The sequence below is a fragment of the Lingula anatina genome, chromosome 9 (genome assembly GCF_051362555.1).
Source record: "Lingula anatina isolate TDL-2025a chromosome 9, LinAna3.0, whole genome shotgun sequence".
NCBI classification, from domain to species: domain Eukaryota; kingdom Metazoa; phylum Brachiopoda; class Lingulata; order Lingulida; family Lingulidae; genus Lingula; species Lingula anatina.
Genome location: NC_141775.1, coordinates 17409696 through 17428626, shown reverse-complemented (window position 1 = coordinate 17428626; position 18931 = coordinate 17409696).

Genomic DNA, 18931 nt, shown 5'->3' with positions numbered 1-18931 from the left:
TCTCTTCTGTATAAAATGACCAATGTTTTGTTCTGACATAGCTAGTGTACTTTACAGAGCACCCCCCCCCCCCGGCCCACTTAAGCATCCCTCCATCCTCTCCCTCCCTTGTCTCGAGCCATAAGACAAAACACGCACACAAACAAGCAGAAGTACACACAAGATGGAGGGATTAACCCTTGACAGCACTGTCAGCGCTACTGTTTGTTCCTGGAATCCAGTCCTCAGACAAGGGCTCATTCCCAACCAAGCTATCGGTCTACGTACATCGATCCAGCTCTACAGAGACTTACTGAATACAATCAGTTGAACACGCCTTCTCTTGTTTTCAATGTACCTGTATAATCACCAGCTTTTCTGCATTCTACTCAACGCCAGGAGGAGACGTGTTAATCTGATCAACTGATTGCATTCAGCGAGAATCCCCCCATAGTTGGATCGATCTACGTAGACCGATAGCTGCAATTGGAATGAGCCCTGAGGTACGTTTACATACAAATAGAGTCGGTCCCTTGCTATATGCTATCTAAGGGTTTTAGGAAATTGTTTGAAGGTGTAAGAAGGGCCTGTGTCAGAGAGTTAGTCACGTGTTCAGGTAGCTCCTAATCATTTTCCACGCAAATATAGACCGGGAAGTTAAAGCACTGGCACACCCAGCTTTATGTAGTAAAGTATGAGGGAAAAATGCCAATCGACAGACAGACGCAAGGGGTTCGATTAATTTGTCGTTGTTTTACGTAAGCGAGAAGCAGGTATTACTAGTTGCCTTGCTGTGTATCGCACGCTTTAGAGACAGGGGATATTTCAGAAATAAAGAGAGGAGGGAGAAGGCTTCGCTGCCCCCCTCCCCCCATCTGTATATGCTATGATTCATACAGAGTGTTTGTGAGCTGGGGAATTATTGGGCTAGTATATAGAGAGTAAAATGTCTGAAATATTCACTTCTAACACTCTTCTTCAGACACTTTGAAAGATTTTTTTCTTTTGCTTAATAAACATGGGGATAAATGTGTCACAACGATCAACTCGTACAAACTTGTTGAAGATGTACCGGTTGTCACCTGTAGGTTTAAGAGGTCCCAGGTGTCACATACTGCGACATGTTTTAGGAGTTTGTCAAAATGTGCGGTCTTCCTGATTTTTTTAACTCGCTGCACAAAACTAATTAGTTGTTCCTGCACGAGCATCATCCAGGGATAAAGTCACGAAGCAGAATAAGTCAATTGTCTGACAAAAAAGGGGAAGCGATCGCAAACAACAAAAAGTATATCTAGTGGCTTGGATGTAGGTAAACATTCTGAAAGCAATTTTGAGAAATAAGACCGTCTTCTCGGTAAGAAAAGATTGCAAGTTGAATACATATTACACGCAAGTTTTCTTTTAGAATAAAACGTTTAATACAGATCACTCGTGGCAAAGAATCCCATCACCCTTGTCATGATCTGTTATGCACTCAAAGTTACTATAATAGTATTTTTTTTAGATTTGCAAACAAAAATTAGACTTATTGAATGTCACTCCAATATTTTAGGACAGAAGGTGTCTCTTGTTAGATACTTTAATATTAGAGTTAAAATATTTCTCAGTGAACTTGTTATATGAAATGAGTGTATTGGAATGCACATTGGCATCGGTATATTCGGTACAAAGGAAAAAGAACGAAATTTATTTTGTGCTCGACTTAAACCTTGCCCTCTCGTACACAATTCTTTCAACAGCGCACGTGATCGTATTAATTATCACGTGTTTGTTGTAATTATCACCTGTGCCTTAACCGCAGAGCTTTGTTTTTATCGTTGATTGTTCAAAGGCAACAGAAGGATTCCAAAGCACGTGTGCATTTGCATAGAATATGAGAGTGCATCGGTACGCGTAGATTTTAGTGATTCATTTCTGAATAAGATGTGGACCCGTTTATCTGAACAAAACATAAAAACCTGTCTATTTGAATTGAATAGAAAATACGGGTATTATGAACAGTTTTTGACCCAGTTTAGGTCATTTTACAAAAAGGGAGTATAGGGGCTGTTTTCGTCAGAAAATTTCCCACATTCGCACTATTTTAAGAGTAGGGTTTGGTTTACTCTTCATTTACAGGGGCGGATACGGGGAGGGGGGGGCATGACGCACTAACTTCAGGGGTAGCATCCTCTCCCCCCTTCTCCCTCCTTCCAAAAATAAAAAAACAGCATTACAAGGAGGACGTACCAATATCAAGCACCTTGTCCATTCCTCTACCTTTTATTTTATATAACATTGAAAGTGTAAACATTAAACCGTTGCACCTCTCCCTCCCTGAAAATCATTGTCCCGATAGTGGCAAAGGAATTACAGTAAGTTATGTGCACTTAACATCAAGTGTTTAAAATTAAACAATTTATCACGACTGGAATACCTTCTTATATGAGGGTTAAACGAAACGAATGTTCGTGATCATATCGTACGGGACTCAATCAGTTCGAAGAAATGAAGAAGTGTATACAATTTAAATAAAAAATGTACTGCTCAAAGTGTGTGTTTTTCTTCTTTTTTTCTTTTTGAAAAATAAGCAAGACCATTTTACTAACATGTTGACTGGTCATTGTACTATATGAGCTGGCCGTTTATTTTTGTTAACACAACCTGGAATCTCAACCCCGGAGACAGGAATGACAGACGTGAGCTGGAGCTGTCCTGAAGACAGTGGATCTATTCTCACTGTAAACGCACCTTACAATCTCCACAAAAATGAGTGAAAAACTTTAAAAGTTGTTTGTTATAACCTTGCCACTGTCAAAAAGGCTACAAAAATATTCATTTTGCTCTGATGATATGTAGTATTATGTGTTGTAAAATATGTGTTGTAAAAACTTGTATTATTGTAAGGACGTGTACTGTTGTAAGAACTTGTATTATTGCAAGAAGATAGAAAAAGGTCCATGTTTGAGGGTCAAGGTCAGGAGGGGCATATCAATCTTCATCAGTTAACATCTACACGTGTGCGAAACAACCCTCAACCCGTTTAATGTGATCAGTCTATGTCAACCCTTAAAATATAGTCCCAACAATTGCGTGACAGGGCTTATTATCGTTAAACTGTGCCAAAAAAGCCTTAGTGAAAGGACTGCGCATTCTCTGTATCATGTTTTTTTTCGTCTTTGGAAGTTCGCTAACGTATTTTCTATAGCTGTTGTCAGTTTTCAATCTACGCATTCCTGAGCAAGACAAGAATCTAGCAGTCACGTAGACTGAGGGTGTCTTTCTTCAAATCCAAAGAATTTTGCTAAAAAAAGTCCTATTCTGTATTGTCTAATCCTTGCTAGAGTAAGTCAGCTATATCTGACTTTACCCAGAATGGCCTTGGCTTCAACTGTATAGTCTGAGAACTTTGGATATTTAAACATGTTTAAAAAAAGGAAGGAAGCCTGCTCACAACGATGTACTTTTATTATCTCAATGTTTTCTGGGATTCTGTTTGATTTATGAAACCAAAATAACGACAAAATGAAAGTATCAAATTGTTGTTATATAATTTTCTTAATTTGATTAAGATTTATTAACTACGCAACTAGAAAATACATGAACGCGAGATTTGTTATTTTAATGTTTTAGGAGGTTCCGTTTGATTTAGGAAAAGTCATACAACTGCGAAAATTAATATTCAATCGGTAAAATAATTATTCACCAGAAGTGGTGTGTTTGATCAAGATTACCAGGCAACCGGAAAATACATGAACGCGAAGTTTAGTTAATCAGACCAAACTTTCTGTCCCCGTTTTCAGGTGAAAATGAAACTCAGCGTTTCTGTCGTTATTCAAATGAAGCAGCAAAAAATAATAAAAATAATATAATAAATTCAATAAAGAGACAAGGTACCAGGCAGTTACTGGTGCAGAGCTCTGATGTAGGATTTTGTCAAATTATTTTACCTTTATTCTGTTTTCTAAAGGTCATGTTCCCAGATAATACTCCACCGGAAGAAACGTGTTAACGAGACTTTTGCATGTTGGTTGTAATGTTACGCTTATATTGCCTTTCTCTTCAGGGACATTACCCAGGGTATACATAGAGTTTATACAGTGCGCTGTAACATTGGCCTGCATAACCTAATCAAGAAATTAGTGGTTTTAAACTTTTCTTTTAGAAGCTAAAAAAAGGAAATACGGAAATAATTTTTGCCCATGTATCCCTCAAATTATCCCCTGTCCTTTTCCCTCACCATGTTGTATAAAACAGCCCCCCTCCCTCCCACCCCTCCCCTCCACCTCCTCCGGAATCCACCAATGCCAAAAACCGTTCTACTTTGAAGAAGAAAGAGAATAAATCTAGCACTGTTCCACAAACCGCTCCGTAATTGTTCTTTCCTCTCCGTTTCATGCCGCACACGTAAGCATGTTGAAATACTTCACGCTCCATATCAAAGTGAAGATAGATCGTCTACGGCTGAAGTTCCCACCCTTCTTCTCTTCTACACTGGCGCAGGTTAGCAGTGTCGAGGAAATTCACTCGTTTATTGTTAAGTCCCTGATGTACCCGGGACAGGAGAACGCTTGGAGAGCGGGTTTTTACCCTCTCTCATCCCCTTCAAAGTTTGAATTTGACAATATGTTATAGATAATATCAAATAACTACGCACATCAGTACTATGTGTGTGTATTTTCTAAGGCTCTATTCCCATAGATTTTAGATCGATCTATCCCCGCAGGGAGTCTCACTAGATTACTTTCAGATAATCCGACTTAAATGTCCGTCCCGCCTACTACAAGCTGTAAGGGGGTAATTAACTTTCGTGTCCGCCCGGCTGACAGCTATTTAGCGTGAACCCCCAGGGAGTTAGGTCGATCTAAAGTAGGTCGATCTAATCTATGGAAATGGGGTGTAATTCATTTTTAAAATGTTTGAACTTAGGTTTTGTGGTTTCATAAACGTTGCCTCCATGCCATAGGAATATAAACAAATGTAAGACTGGATGTAACACCTGTAACCTGGGGTTAAATAAAATGTGCATCTTTACCATGAAAATAATACATGAACAAGGCTATGTGTGCCATTTTTATCGCTAACTATTCTAGCCTATTTTTTAATATACAGGTGTATCAGATTTAGGTTGGTGTCAGGGGGGTCCTGATACCCCCCCTTTGATTTCTGAAAAAAAAAACAATGGTCCCCTCTTGAAATTAGAATTTTAACTAGTTCTAAGCCGTATCAAATGCCACCGTCCACCCTCCAAAATGAATCGGTATTGCATCCGCGGACCCTTTTCAAATAATCCTGGATCTGCCCCTGTATATACTTATTTCGCAATCTTGTGCACTGTTATGCAAAAACTACAAATAAAGATCGCTCAATCTGCAAAAATAACAGAGGTGGCTTTATCTTATGATAGTTTGAATATGTCTTTGTTCCAAGGAAACTTACGCATGAAAAGAGAGCGACAATCAGAGCAGTGTTGACAGTGTCATCTTGTCTGGTGACTCGAGAGGTGACATCCACCACGGTGACAGAGAACGGGATGAGCGGGCCACGCTGTGACACTGCTCGTGCGTCGTGATGAATTCTTTGCAGAACTTTATAATTTACGGGAACTTTCGGCTCCCTTGGTGTATGGTCTTCACACAACGTTGCTTGTTTTATTTGTCTCAATTTTTACCTTTTTAATTTTAGGAACACTAGTCACATTTCAAAGTAAATGATGAGCTACGAGGACAATTCACAGTTATGTTTGCTTCAAAAGGGGAACTGTGTTTCTATTGAATACTACACAATGAATGAAATAAGCCAGTCATGATTGTGCATTGTATTTTTTAATAAAAAAAGAATAGAAGAATAGAACCACACAACTTTGCATACTGTATGAGAGGAGCATCCATGAACCAAATTTCTGGCGGAAAAAGAAATGAATTTTGAGAAGTTACGTTGTTTCAAATTCAAACTTTTCAATACCTCTGTTATTAAATAAATAAATAAATAAATAAATAAAACGAAACAATAAATCAATGAAAACACCCTGCACCACTTTTTTTATTATTTAAGTGAAGACATTTTACTGAGAAAAAGAAACATTTCCGTTATTTAAACATGTCAACCAAGCCTCAGTCCGTCTGAATATTAATATTCCACTCTTAATACCGTATACATACGTACTGTGGACACCTATACCCAATTCATTCAGGTAAAGAAACAAAATTTCAAAAAAATAAAATACAAATCGTTTTCTCCAAAAATAACGTGATCATGATTATCAGCAGCACTCCAAGTCAACGGGTTCATTTTAAATATGCTTAATTAAGAAAAGTACTGTTAAGTACGAAACGCTTCGTTTCTCTGATTTCTGAACCTTAGCGCGTTAATGCTCTTAACTCGTGTCTCTTAAGGGTGGTCCACACAAACGCTGCCCGCCACACACAGAACGCTAAAGATGATCAAAGGCGGTCGAATTTAACACCTCTAGTAACGGTTATACACAACTGTGTGGTCAATCTAAATGGAAATCACCCCTGCCTGATAATTCCTTTTTCATTAAGCATTAAGAAAGATGTCTTCTCCACCTGTGTCACGTGACATAGGTAGTCTTCATGCAGGCGTTGGTCAACATTAACTTTGTACACAGATGACAGTTTTGTTTCTATTTCTCTCTCTTCCTTTTCTTTCTGCCTTTTTTCTCATCTTCAGAAGTCTTAACCATTCAGTGAGAAGTAACATGTTACACGTAGTCTTGATCATTGTTCTGTCTCTTTTCGCTGATTTTCTTTAAGAACTGAATGGCGCCATGAAAACTTAGAAACTCGTCATTCAGTCCAATAGTGGTAAAGGGATTAATTCTGCAAAAGTTGCACATTTATTTTATAAAGTAAAAATTTTCCTTGTTCTGTGGAAAGTCAGTTAATTCTAGTCACTTCAGTGTCAATGTCTTAAAACTTGTAATATTTTTGTAAGGAGCATTTTATCAAAATATCCTTTAGAATGTGCCACATAAGGGGATTATCATTGTATTACTTTTACAACATTTGGCAAGATTTAAAACATCCCAAGACGAGAGAACGCAATGCCTAACAGTGGGGCTTTCACAGATGCAGTATATATTTCTTCCTTACATTTTTATTTTCAATTTTTCCACCAGAAAAGAATTCCGGCAGTTGTGTTATGTTAAAAGAAATTATTTTTTCTTCAATCAACAGCTAATATTACTACTATTATTTACTATTATTTAAAATGTTTTTGATTCACACAGAATTTGAAAATTAGCCGTATCATGCCAAGTAATAATACAGTACATTTCTATTTCAATTCAACACGCATATTCTATTCTATGTTGTCGAAGTACTTCAAAGGGACGACCCGCAGCAGCATCTACCTTACTGTCAAAATCGTTGTCAAAACGACATAATCAGGATATTTCCTTTGATTCCTGTTGTAAGGAAAACCGCGTTGAACAACGTACGGATCCTCATGTTTCTATTCTCCCTAAAATACCTTGCGCATTTTCTACAAGAATGATAATTGAAATGTCGTTTTGCTTTATCATATTGTGGAACTTTCGTTCAAATTTACGTCAACTACAGGTGTTCACAGGTAACAAATATTTTAATACATGGATCGGTATGTTTGCCTTTTATATCTTTTTTCAAAGATATCTTACCGCCAATGATTTCTTACAACCCCATGTATTATTGATTATCTTATTTCAGATGTGGGTACCAGCAGAATAAAAAAAATTGGTGCATGTTTACCATAATTTTCAAAGGGTAAATTTCAGTTTTGAATTCAACAGTTAAAAGTTGGATTTTCGTGTATATATTCTTGCATCTAGTGATCACCGCATTATGTGGTTACCGTTCAGTTTATCAGTTTATTTTATTAAAGTCTCACCCAGTAGATACTCCTTGTTTCTATCTTGTCAACCCTGAATACAAGTACAATGTACAACATGTATACAAAATCGGTATTTGACGCTCCTTTTCTTGTGACTCCATTTCTAGCTAAGAAATGTCCTTATTTTGCTCTAAAGACGCAATATGCTCCAAACAATATAGTTACCTCTTAAATAAACGAAAAAGAGTGTGTACTCGTGTGAATATGTGAAGAAAATCGTCTCATTTCATTCTCAATAGTGCACTGTGAACACAGGGCGTATCCCCATCGAATATGACAAAATATCTGAACGCCAAAAATGGCACTTGTGAGGTATATTTAGTTCGGTCACTTCAGGGTTCAATTGAGGTCATCGTGAGCGTTCTACACGCTATTCCTGAATTAGTGCCCCTCTGGGACCGGAGATCAGTTCCGGCTTATCACGACAGGACAACCTGCTATCATCATCAGTGTTTTCAGGACCAAGACGACTGATATGGGCACCTATGTCATCTCAACCCTCAAAAGCTGCCGACGTTGACTGAATGGAGGGAGAGTGAGTTGACATAAGCACCCCCTCCTCTCTGAGCCAGTTGTGAACATCGGCACTGCATTTTAGACTCTTTCTAGGCGTGTCCCATTCTGTGAGGCTGCCCAATATGTATATATATATATATATATATATATATATATATATATATATTCTAAAATTGGTTCACTCTCGATCCATGGTCGATGAGGAAGTGGTAGTATTTCTGTAACGCACAACATTTCTTTATGTTCTCCTGTTCAGTAGAGTGTGGAGGGTTTTCCTCTAGCCAAGTGTAGAATTCACTCTGGGTAGTGCATGCTAAAGTCGCAACTTGCGTTGTAGTTTAAACTTGAACTTGCTAAACAATACTTCAAAATTTTCATGTTTCATCGTTAAATTCAGCTCATGCTCGTGGACAGAGTTTGAGGGGAGGGGGGGGGGAGGGGGAGGGAGTCGCCGGCTCGAAGGAAGCACCTTTTTGGCGAGGAAAGGGTTCTGAATCAAAAACTGATTCCCGCTCTGTGGCATTTGTCAAGATGGGTGAAATGAAGGATAAAATAGGCCCACTTTCCAGAAAAATAAATTAATCCTCCTTTCAAGGTTTAGTGTCGTTTCTTGTTACGGTTTGCCAATACATTTCAGTTTAAAAGTGTTTTCCAGAGTACAGTGGCGGATTTAGAGGGGGGGGGGGGGTAAGGGAGATCGAAAATATTTTGAGAGGGTCCAAAAATATTTCGGGGCCCTTGAGCAGGCCCCGAGCCCCACACCAAGGGGGAAATGGTATGTTTGGATCTGAGGCCTGTCGTTCCGGACCCCCCCCCCCCCCCTTTAAATAATCTTGGATCCACACCTGGAGTATGGTAGAAATGTTGAAAATATGCACTTCATATCCCCGAGGAGCAGAACGGGTGTGGGTTCTAAATTCCACACGCGCTCCCTACCCAAACGCGCGTAAAAAAGTAACGCCAGGACCAATCTATACACATAGAACATTAAATAATTAACGTGTTTCACCAACGACATCGTTTTGTACACATAGAAATTTAAAGAAGATAAATGATTCACGGCTGTTTGCTCGTTACGTAAAAGTTATGAGTTACACAACCTAAGTTGGAAATTAATGCACCGCGAACACATCTTAGACAAAAGAAAAGGGACCGGCACATTTGTAGCACTGCGCTCGAAATAAGTTTTCTCTTCGTGTTTATAATGGTACCGCTCAAAGCGATGAATGCCACTAAACGTTGAAACACGTTCTTACGCAATGGTCATTTACGGCCATACTTCTCTTCAGGGGGAGATCACAAATTGTTTTTGTGTCTTCTGATAGGTGACAAGATTAATGATCTTTGCTCACGAGTTAATCTAAATGGCGTGAGGTAACAGGTGTGGGGTAAGCAGGAAATATGAGAAAATATGTGTCGTTTTGGTTTCGGCTAAATGTAGTGTTGGATTTAACGCTGATTAGAATGACCAGTTTTATTATTTAAGTCATCTCAGTGCAATAAAAGTGCACTTGATGACTCTATGATTCCTCAGTTATATTATCTCTGTTATTTGTGGTGGTAAGCCTTCTTCGTTAAAGACAAATGACATAGGTATCTAATATCAAGAAGTTACAACTTATTGCTAATATCTAGGACAAAAGTGGATAGAATTTCTAAAAATGTGTCAGGAACAATTATTGTTCCTTCAAACAAAAGCGAAACATTGGAATGGTTTTAACTCTGAGTTTAGATGTTTATAGAAACTACTTGTGTCTTTTATTATTATCATTATTATAATGTTCTAATAATCTGTTATGGACAAAAAGTATTTGATAATTAAGTAAAATTTAAAATGTGTAAAATGAGCATTATTTTACGACAAGTTTTTCATCAATCTATGAAATATGAACCGTCTAAGAACAGAGTTGTACCTGTAGCTATTGAATTAATTTTGATCGTACAGATTCTTAAGTTTTGACAGTTTTACTACATATGTGAATTGAAATTGACCGTTATTATCAAATCAAAAAATAATATTCATAATCATGAACAAATAAAAGTTAACCGTTATGTGAAATAAAATCATCTATTTTTGTTTTACGTCAATCGTAGTTATTTTAATATTGAATAAAGTACAGTTCTCGAGATTTAAATTAATTAAGTTAATACTACACGTGCATTATAGCATTTTTTCAGTCAGTGCCACAATACAACGGAAATATATATTTTATTGTCAAGAGTATATGAAGAAAAATACTTTATTGGAACAACGAATAAAGGAAAACAATTGCAAACAGACGGTAAAGACAGACGACACCCTTTAAAAATCGTTTCCGTTAAGATTGGCATAAGCAAAAATGTGCGTATTATTATCAAATTTTGCCACAGATGAAAGTCACTTGTCATTTGATTAAAATTTATAAATTATAAAGCCACGAGGAAGATTGTTTTAATATAGCGTTCAACGTCATGAAGATAAAAAGGATTTCAAGGGCAAAAATAAAAATCATTTTTGTTAAATACATAGTCCAAAGTTTTAAAAATCCACCTGAAGGGTTTCTGTGTATCAAAAGCTATCTGTTGTCTGCACTCGGTTCAAAGTGCGCTTGGGGGAGGGGGGAGGCTGAGAGAGAGAGAGATGGGGGGGGGGGTAGAATGAGTGCAACTGTCACCAAGTGCAAATACCTGGCTCCCCATAACAGCAGGTAAAGTTACGCCGGGTGTAATTACGGCGTGTGATGTAGGAGTTGACGACATATGCAGGTAATATCTATGACTGCCGATATAATAGAGTAAATAACTATCAGCGCTGGTGTTGGTTCCGCGCGACATTTTTGGAGTTCTTATACCTGTTAAACATTTATAAAATCGTAACGACACTTATAATGATAACGTTATAATTGTTATTATAAATTACTTATTATGAAAAAAACGAGAATCTCTTTAGTCCAAGCAAGGCGTGAAATGTATTTGACTCTGCGCGACATTTTTGGAGTTCTTGTACCTGTTAAACATTTATAAAATCGTAACGACACTTATAATGATAACGTTATAATTGTTATTATAAATTACTTATTATGTAAAAACGAGAATCTCTTTAGTCCAAGCAAGGCGTGAAATGTATTTTATTTTTAAATTAATAACAGCATATCTAAAATGCGTTATTTTTAATAATATAGCTCCTATTTTTATTCACATCTTAATTGACGACTTAGATTCCTGTCAAGTAATAGAACGCCCAAAATTGTGTATTTCACTAAATTCTCAACCTACTGATATTTGTAGACGTTTTGAGCTAACCAAATGAACGGGCCAGAGCTCTCTGGGTGGGCGTTCCCCAATAAGTGGTCAAGTACTTTAACACTCTGAAAATAGTCTATTTTTTTCAAAATGTATCTCATTAGGCTTTCTTGGACCCTTTTGTTATCTGAGTTATAGTAGTGCGATGAATTGTTTCGTATGCTTTTGATGAACAAAGCACCTTAAAAGGGTTTTCTTGGATTTTGGAGGTTAAGCACGGATAACAGTTTCAACTGAATCCGGGTCTAATTTCATTTTTAATTTTTGTTTAAATTATATTTTACTTACATTTTTTCTCTTTGCGGCCTTTGCTCTCTCTGTGTGTTCTCTACTATAATTGCTGTATCTACTTTAATTGCTATATCTATTAGCCTTGTTATAAAGCGCCCGAGGGAACGTATAATCAGAATGTCAGAAAGAAAAGGTGTTACGAAACTGTTTTTTGTCACACATTTTATGTTTCGGACCGCCTTTAATTCCTTTGAATGATAAAATTATTAGCTTTGTTACATTTCGCCCAAGGGCAGGATTTAAAGCACCACTCCCCTCGCTTTATTTGTATAGTTTATCACTCAGGGTGGCTTGCTCGAGAAAATATTTTGTAACCATAGATATATGATGGATGATATAATACCAAATACATTCAAATGCCTTGAAAGAATAAATTAATGCAATAAATAGTAAAAGTTATAAAATGTTAAAGAGTCAAAGCCAAATGAAAAATACCATCAAACTTTCGGCAAACAGTGGTGGCATCTCTCTCTCTCTCTCTCTCTATCGCAGAAATAATAGGTGTTAGCCCAGTGAGGCGGTACACAATCATTCAACTCTATAGAATATCAGTGACAAAACCCTGAGATTCCAAAACTCTGAAAAGGTGCGGTAGCAAAGTAGTTAAAACATGCTGTTTTCAATTAGTTACAAAACTGGGACAACGCCGAAATCACATTTTAAATGTTAAGCGTCGGTTATACCATTAATAAGTACATCCACAAATCTTTTCTTACTTTTGGCATCGTGTGGCGTTTCAATTAAGGTAATTTAGTTTGGTGTAAAGTATTTTCTTAATAAACAGTGGGGGGTGAGGTTACTCTTAATAAAACTGGCATATTTTTTTCACCTACGCGAACTTTCCCGTCCAAAATATCGTGACATTTGTCATTGTCGCATAACGAGGAGATATTCAGATTTTAATCATTACTAGAAAAACATTTTGCAGAAGAGAGTAAAGAGTTCCTACAATTAGGCTACTTTGGACATTCACCGGAGAATTTATATCAAAACGCATTTTGAAGTATAAATTTTGTGCGTCATTTTTGTATGTGGATTTATTTACTGTCTCAATACTAGGAGCCAACTAGGCGCTAATATTATGAATGCAAAAGCACAAAAGCCGTGAAACAAAATAAAAACGATCCATTTCCGTTTATTGTGAAATTTTATACATGTATGTATTCTTTAATACCACAGCAAGCGTGATGGCATAAACCAATCTTTGTTTGACTGTACGAAATTTTCTCCTCTCTTTCGAGAGAGAGAGAGAGAGACCCCTCTCTCTCCCTCAAACTCTGCATATCATTTCAGATCGGAATAAAAAGACCTGTCATGCAATCATCCCTCCGCAAAAAAAAAAAAAAAAATGAAAATTGTCTCCGAAAAAAATAGAACTTTTTCTCATCAATCAAACCGTTTTAATACAAAATTGCAAAATAAGCCGGCAGATAATCTAGGTAGTGGTATATCTTATAATTTCAACTGACCTGCAAGACGATCAACGTTGCAGGGGGTCGGTCAACTCTCCACGCTACGCTCTTCAAAGCGTCGCTCGTGTGAACCAGACAGCCCCCGTACAGAGACGCGGCGAACATCAATCAAATGCTTTTTATAAAGTACCAAGGAGGTGGCTATGAGATACCTATCCAGCCGCAAGAAACCATTGAAAACTTTGGAGACACGGTGTTTTTATTAGTCAATTTGCTTTATTTCTTCACGCGGAAAATGATCAGCCACCCACGTCGATTTTCAAAGTCATTTTTTTTCCTGTCACATCTGTCTTCTTTTTAAAGGTTTGTCTTCCTTCTAAAGCTGAAAACTGCTCTTTGAGTTCGTTTTAAAAACAACTTTATACCTAACTGCATTTCTCTACCGTGGATACTGTTTGTTTGTTTGTTTTATCCATGGACAGTTCATTATTTGCCCATGTTTTATCAGAAAACAGCTCCAATTTCTTTTCGTATTCTTTTCTTCTCTGCGTTGGTTTTTTAAAGCGCGCTTATTGTGAGTTGTTTATCGCATGGATAACTCACCACTCGGCCATGGCTTTATAAGAACAGGGGGACAAGAACGACAAAAGAGGCTCGGATTAGTCGCGCATCGTGTGCCTTGGACTTGGAGCTCAACTCTGCCCAGAGACAAAACGCCACCATTACGCTCAAAGCACCCCTTTCTGCGCGCCTCTTTAAAAGGTCAACGTTGAAAGATACTGATAGAAACAAGCGCATGTCGTGTAGAATGAACGCCGACAATGGTGGATTTGGAAGGTGTTAATGTCACAGGTTGGGGTGAAAGGAGTGTTTGGTGACCACCTGTGTACTTTGTGAACTTTAAGAAGAGGGTGAAGTAATGTACCGTATCCAACACGTCATGTATACTGCAATCATTTCTAGCGGAAATATGCCACAAGAGCAATGTAACATTTTCCTGCCAGATTCAATTTTTAGGAAGACATCGATTGGAAATTGAATTCAAATCATGCATCTGAGTTTTACTATGTAATCTCTCCATTAAACATAGTAATATTTATATCTATCTTGTAACTATAAGTTGAATGTAATGGTTGTAGTACACATCTCTTGTTCTATAATTTATAGAACAAAAAATATGACATATAACAAATTCTTATCTTACAGACGGTGTTATTGCAATCCTCTCTTGATTATTGGCATCAGCAATGGTAGACAAAATATTAGACTAACATTTCTGAGGTCTTGGAACGTTGAATTTATTTATTTATTTATTTATTTATTTATTTATTTATTTTTGTGGGAGGGCCAAAGGGAGTATTTTCTCATAACTGATATTGTTGTTCTAATATCATTCTCTACCAAGGACACAGAGAGAATCTTTTCAGTGTATATTTACCCATATTTATCGAGCTGTGTTCATTTCTGTGGAATTTTAAAACAACAGTAACGCCTTTTTCAAGTCGGATATGGATCATTGATGGAGATGGCGCATCACGTAAGGTTAAGCAGAGGGTTTTTCTGGTTCAGTTGCAAATTATCAAATAGAAATGAATTTGGTTGTTCAATTTATTTATTTTTTTGTTTGTTTATTATTATTATTATTATTAAAAAGTATGTTTACGTTTGCACAATATTAAAAAAATGCGCACACATAAACAACAATTGACAAAAATGCAAAGTTTTTTTTTCTTTTTTTTATGAATTTGAAACCACAAGTCTATATACCCAGCCAGGCAGGAACACTATACGCGTTTTGCCCGATTGACTCAGTGATGAACTGCGTCTCCATCCATCTTCTTCGTCCGTCTAACAAAGACCTTGGTTCTCCACCGCCTGGTTCCATTATCCCCGGCGCAGTGGACACAACCCGGTTCAAAAACACAGTAAACTGACCCCCCGCAACTCTTGGACAGATTTGAAACAACGTCTTAACAAATGACGACGCTGCGTTTAGTCAAAGGGACTATACTCAGAGCCTATCCAACTGACTGTGGATCGATCTATCTTCTGAGGGATACTCGCTAAATTGCAATCAACTTAAGCTGCTTATTTGTCTCTCACGCCCACTGAAGCTGTTAGGGATTAACTATCATTTAGCAGCTTAAGTGGGCGTTCCAGATGTCTAAGCCGCTTGGGCTGAAAGCAATTTATCGAGGGGTCCCGTGGAGATGGATCGATCCTGTTAGATCGATCTAGGCATGGGAACCCAGTCCAAGTTATGGTCCAGAGCGGCCGGTTACTGCCCGCTGGTCATTTATCCGTTTAAGTGGGATATTAAAACGCAATAAAATACAGGTGAGGAGCATATGACACCCTGATCATATCAAGGTATTTCTATTCTGACCGATGTCCGTCCAGGGTCTGGCTGTAGCGGTCAACCCTGGAGTGTAAGGACCCATTCAGAATAGTGGACTAACTAGTCCGAGGGTCAAATATGGCCGACCCACTTGAATACTTCCCCACGGGATATCTATTCAGTGTCTATTAGCGTATTAGACGGCAAGCTTTGTAGTGGGTCGCTATATTTGACCCTCGGACTAGTATGTCCCCTATTCTGAATGGAGCCTAACTGACTCACGGCATAAGACCAATGGTGTGTTTACTTTGAAGTTTGGTACCTTCTACCAGGGCTGAAGATTTGGGCCACATCCCCACTGCCACCTTCGGTTTACGTGGTTCTACTCAACTGTGCAGGGACTCTTGCTGACTCCCAAACAGTTGAACAGATTCACACGCCCCCTCTTGGTGTTAAGTAGAATATAAAAAAGCAGGTGATTAAACAATATGATCCTAAAGTTGCTTATCTCATCCCCCCTACCCCCCGCCCCCCAAAAAAACCTTATTCTAACCCCAACCTCTAGCCTTATTCCAACACACCCACACCCCCTCTCCCCTCTGCCTCGACTGATCAAGACGAGTATCCGAATATCACGATGTTCTCTCTCTCCCACCCACCCTCCCTCTCTCTGTCCTTCCCTCCCTCCCCCTCTCTCTCTCTCCTTCCTCCCTCACTCCCTCTCTCTCTCTCTCCCTCTCTCTCTCTCTCTCTCCTTCCTCCCTCACTCCCTCTCTCTCTCTCCCTCTCTCTCTCTCTCTCTCTCTCTCCTTCCTCCCTCACTCCCTCTCTCTCTCTCTCTCTCTCTCTCACATACTCTCTCGTGTGGGTATTTGGCAGGTCTACGTAGCGTAAATGTAAAGAGCCACTACTTCTCTCAAACTATTTCAGCTGAATGCCACGTGTCTCGTATGTGAATTAAGTGGCACTGGAGACAGCTTTGTCATGGCACGCCTCCATCAATTTCGAGAAAACCCTTTAGAACTCGTACAAGTTAAAGTGCTTGCCATAGATGGAAAATAAGTAAAGTTATGATTCATTTAAACAAAATAATACCAAGTAAGCATGTCGCAAGAAAGCAAAGTGTGGACTAAATGTGATTTGTTTGCTGTGAAACGAGTAAATGTAATCAATATATATATATATATATATATATATATATTTATTTTTTTTTGCATATGCCTTTGGTTTGTAATATTGGTACATGTATTCCCTACATGAAGACCCCGAAGCATTGTGCTGTGTCCACGTGGAGAACAGATTGTGGCACACTCTCACAAATATGTAGCAAAAAGAAAAGGCCGTGATGTTAAAGTTAATAACCACTGATGTATAATTTTGTTATCAAATATTGTTAATACCCCACCGTAAGTGGGTGGGGTGGGTAAACGTTCGTTCTCTTTGCTGTCGCAGCCCGATGTTTTAGGGGTTTGCAATTATTGTACAATAGTCTTTAGATAAAGAGATATGAAAATAAAATAAATTACTGACATGGAGAAGATCTTAGATGAAGTAGATGGTTATCAACCGTGTGATTCATTAAGTCACAGCATTAAGTTTTTTTTCTTTTTTTACTTTTTCGTACAAACTGACCTGAGCGCGGATTGCCTCTGCTCATAAGTGTCAGAATGCCACAGGTGAAGAAGTGGCAATTTACCTGTCATACTGGTGAACTTGTCCTCTCATCTTCTCCTTGAAGCACGTCCTCACCTCTCCCAGAATGCTTTCAAAGCAAAAAAATATCATTTGTGAACCCATCAACATGAACTTGACACCGGTTTGACTGCGTAGATTGCAATTAATTTTTGATACACGTAGCGTGTCTATTGTATCAGTTAACCACCTGTGTTTGAATCGGAAGAGTTATGAATGGAGGTACAGAAATAAGAAGACAAATGCAATAGTTTTAAACGGCACATCGCATTACATGAATTCTCCCAATGTGATCTCTGGTTCTAGATGTAAGCTCGGCCATAAATTCTTTCCCACCCTTTGGGCATTAACATCTAGCAATCATAAGGACAATTATCCGAAAGTTTATTATCACAGCCACACAAAACTCGAAGGGCGGGCGAAGCACAGACTTCTGCAAACAGACCGCCTCAATTTCATAAATGTTTGATCATTTGGTGTCATTTTTCTAATCATTCTATTAAAGCGACTCATGATCACGAACTTTAAGTATAAATCGGCGCAATTCAACACCAAAGAGACACAAAGTGCGTGCGTTTTTGCGGATAAGCCGGATAAGTGACGATAAATGAAGAATGTGATCGGCTTTCATGGTGTCAATTTCTGTCGGTAAGACTATTTGTGTCACGGGGAGGTAAGAGCTTCGTCACCTTAATTGCACACGGGCGACGCTCATTTCTGCTTAAGGACGCTCTCTTTTCAACACGTGGATGCCACGGGCAAAAGGCCCCACATTCCTTAAGGACGCTGTATTGAAATGATTCTTACAGTCCAACCGATCCTTTCAAAGAAATTTTCAGTACAAAGGAAACCAAACATAAACATAAATATTGACCAAAAGCTTTGTTTTAAAACATAAACATTTTAGCTCTGCAGCGCTATGTTGTGACAGGGTACCAAAAGAATATTTCTATATTTCCAAAGAATATTTTTATAAACTCAGCCGCCACTTTGCCACTAAAAAAGTCGACATCGCTCCCTAACTATCATGTTATTCTTCGGAAGTGTCCCTTCGTGTGGGTTTTGCTTCCTAAAATCTTGGATAAATGAAACTTGCTGAAGCTAAAAAGCTGCCCGCGTGTAAGTGAAAATCCGTGCAAAACTGTCAACAAAACTGCGAAATTTGAGCCAGGGAAATGCATCAGGGATCATTGTCAACGTCCCTCTTGTGGGGATAAGATTTCAACCGGGCGAACACGGAGCTAAGATGAAAGAGAAATCCTGAAGAGGAACTTTCGCCAATTCTATGACTTACAACCAACGGTTTCTTTCATTAAAGGTAGTACCAAGTGGCTTAATCTATTATTCTTTAAATTATATGCAATTAGCGTCGCGCGAAAATAAAGGGGGGTCGATTATCGTAAAAGTTAGTTGAGCTCTCACTTCGATGGATTTCGTTTCTTTGCCTAGGTACCTTGTTCTTGTTTAATGCTGAACTAGGAGAGTTTGCCGCCATCATATCTGCCTCACCCCCGGCCAAACTATTCTGCCGTTTTCATAACATAAGTAA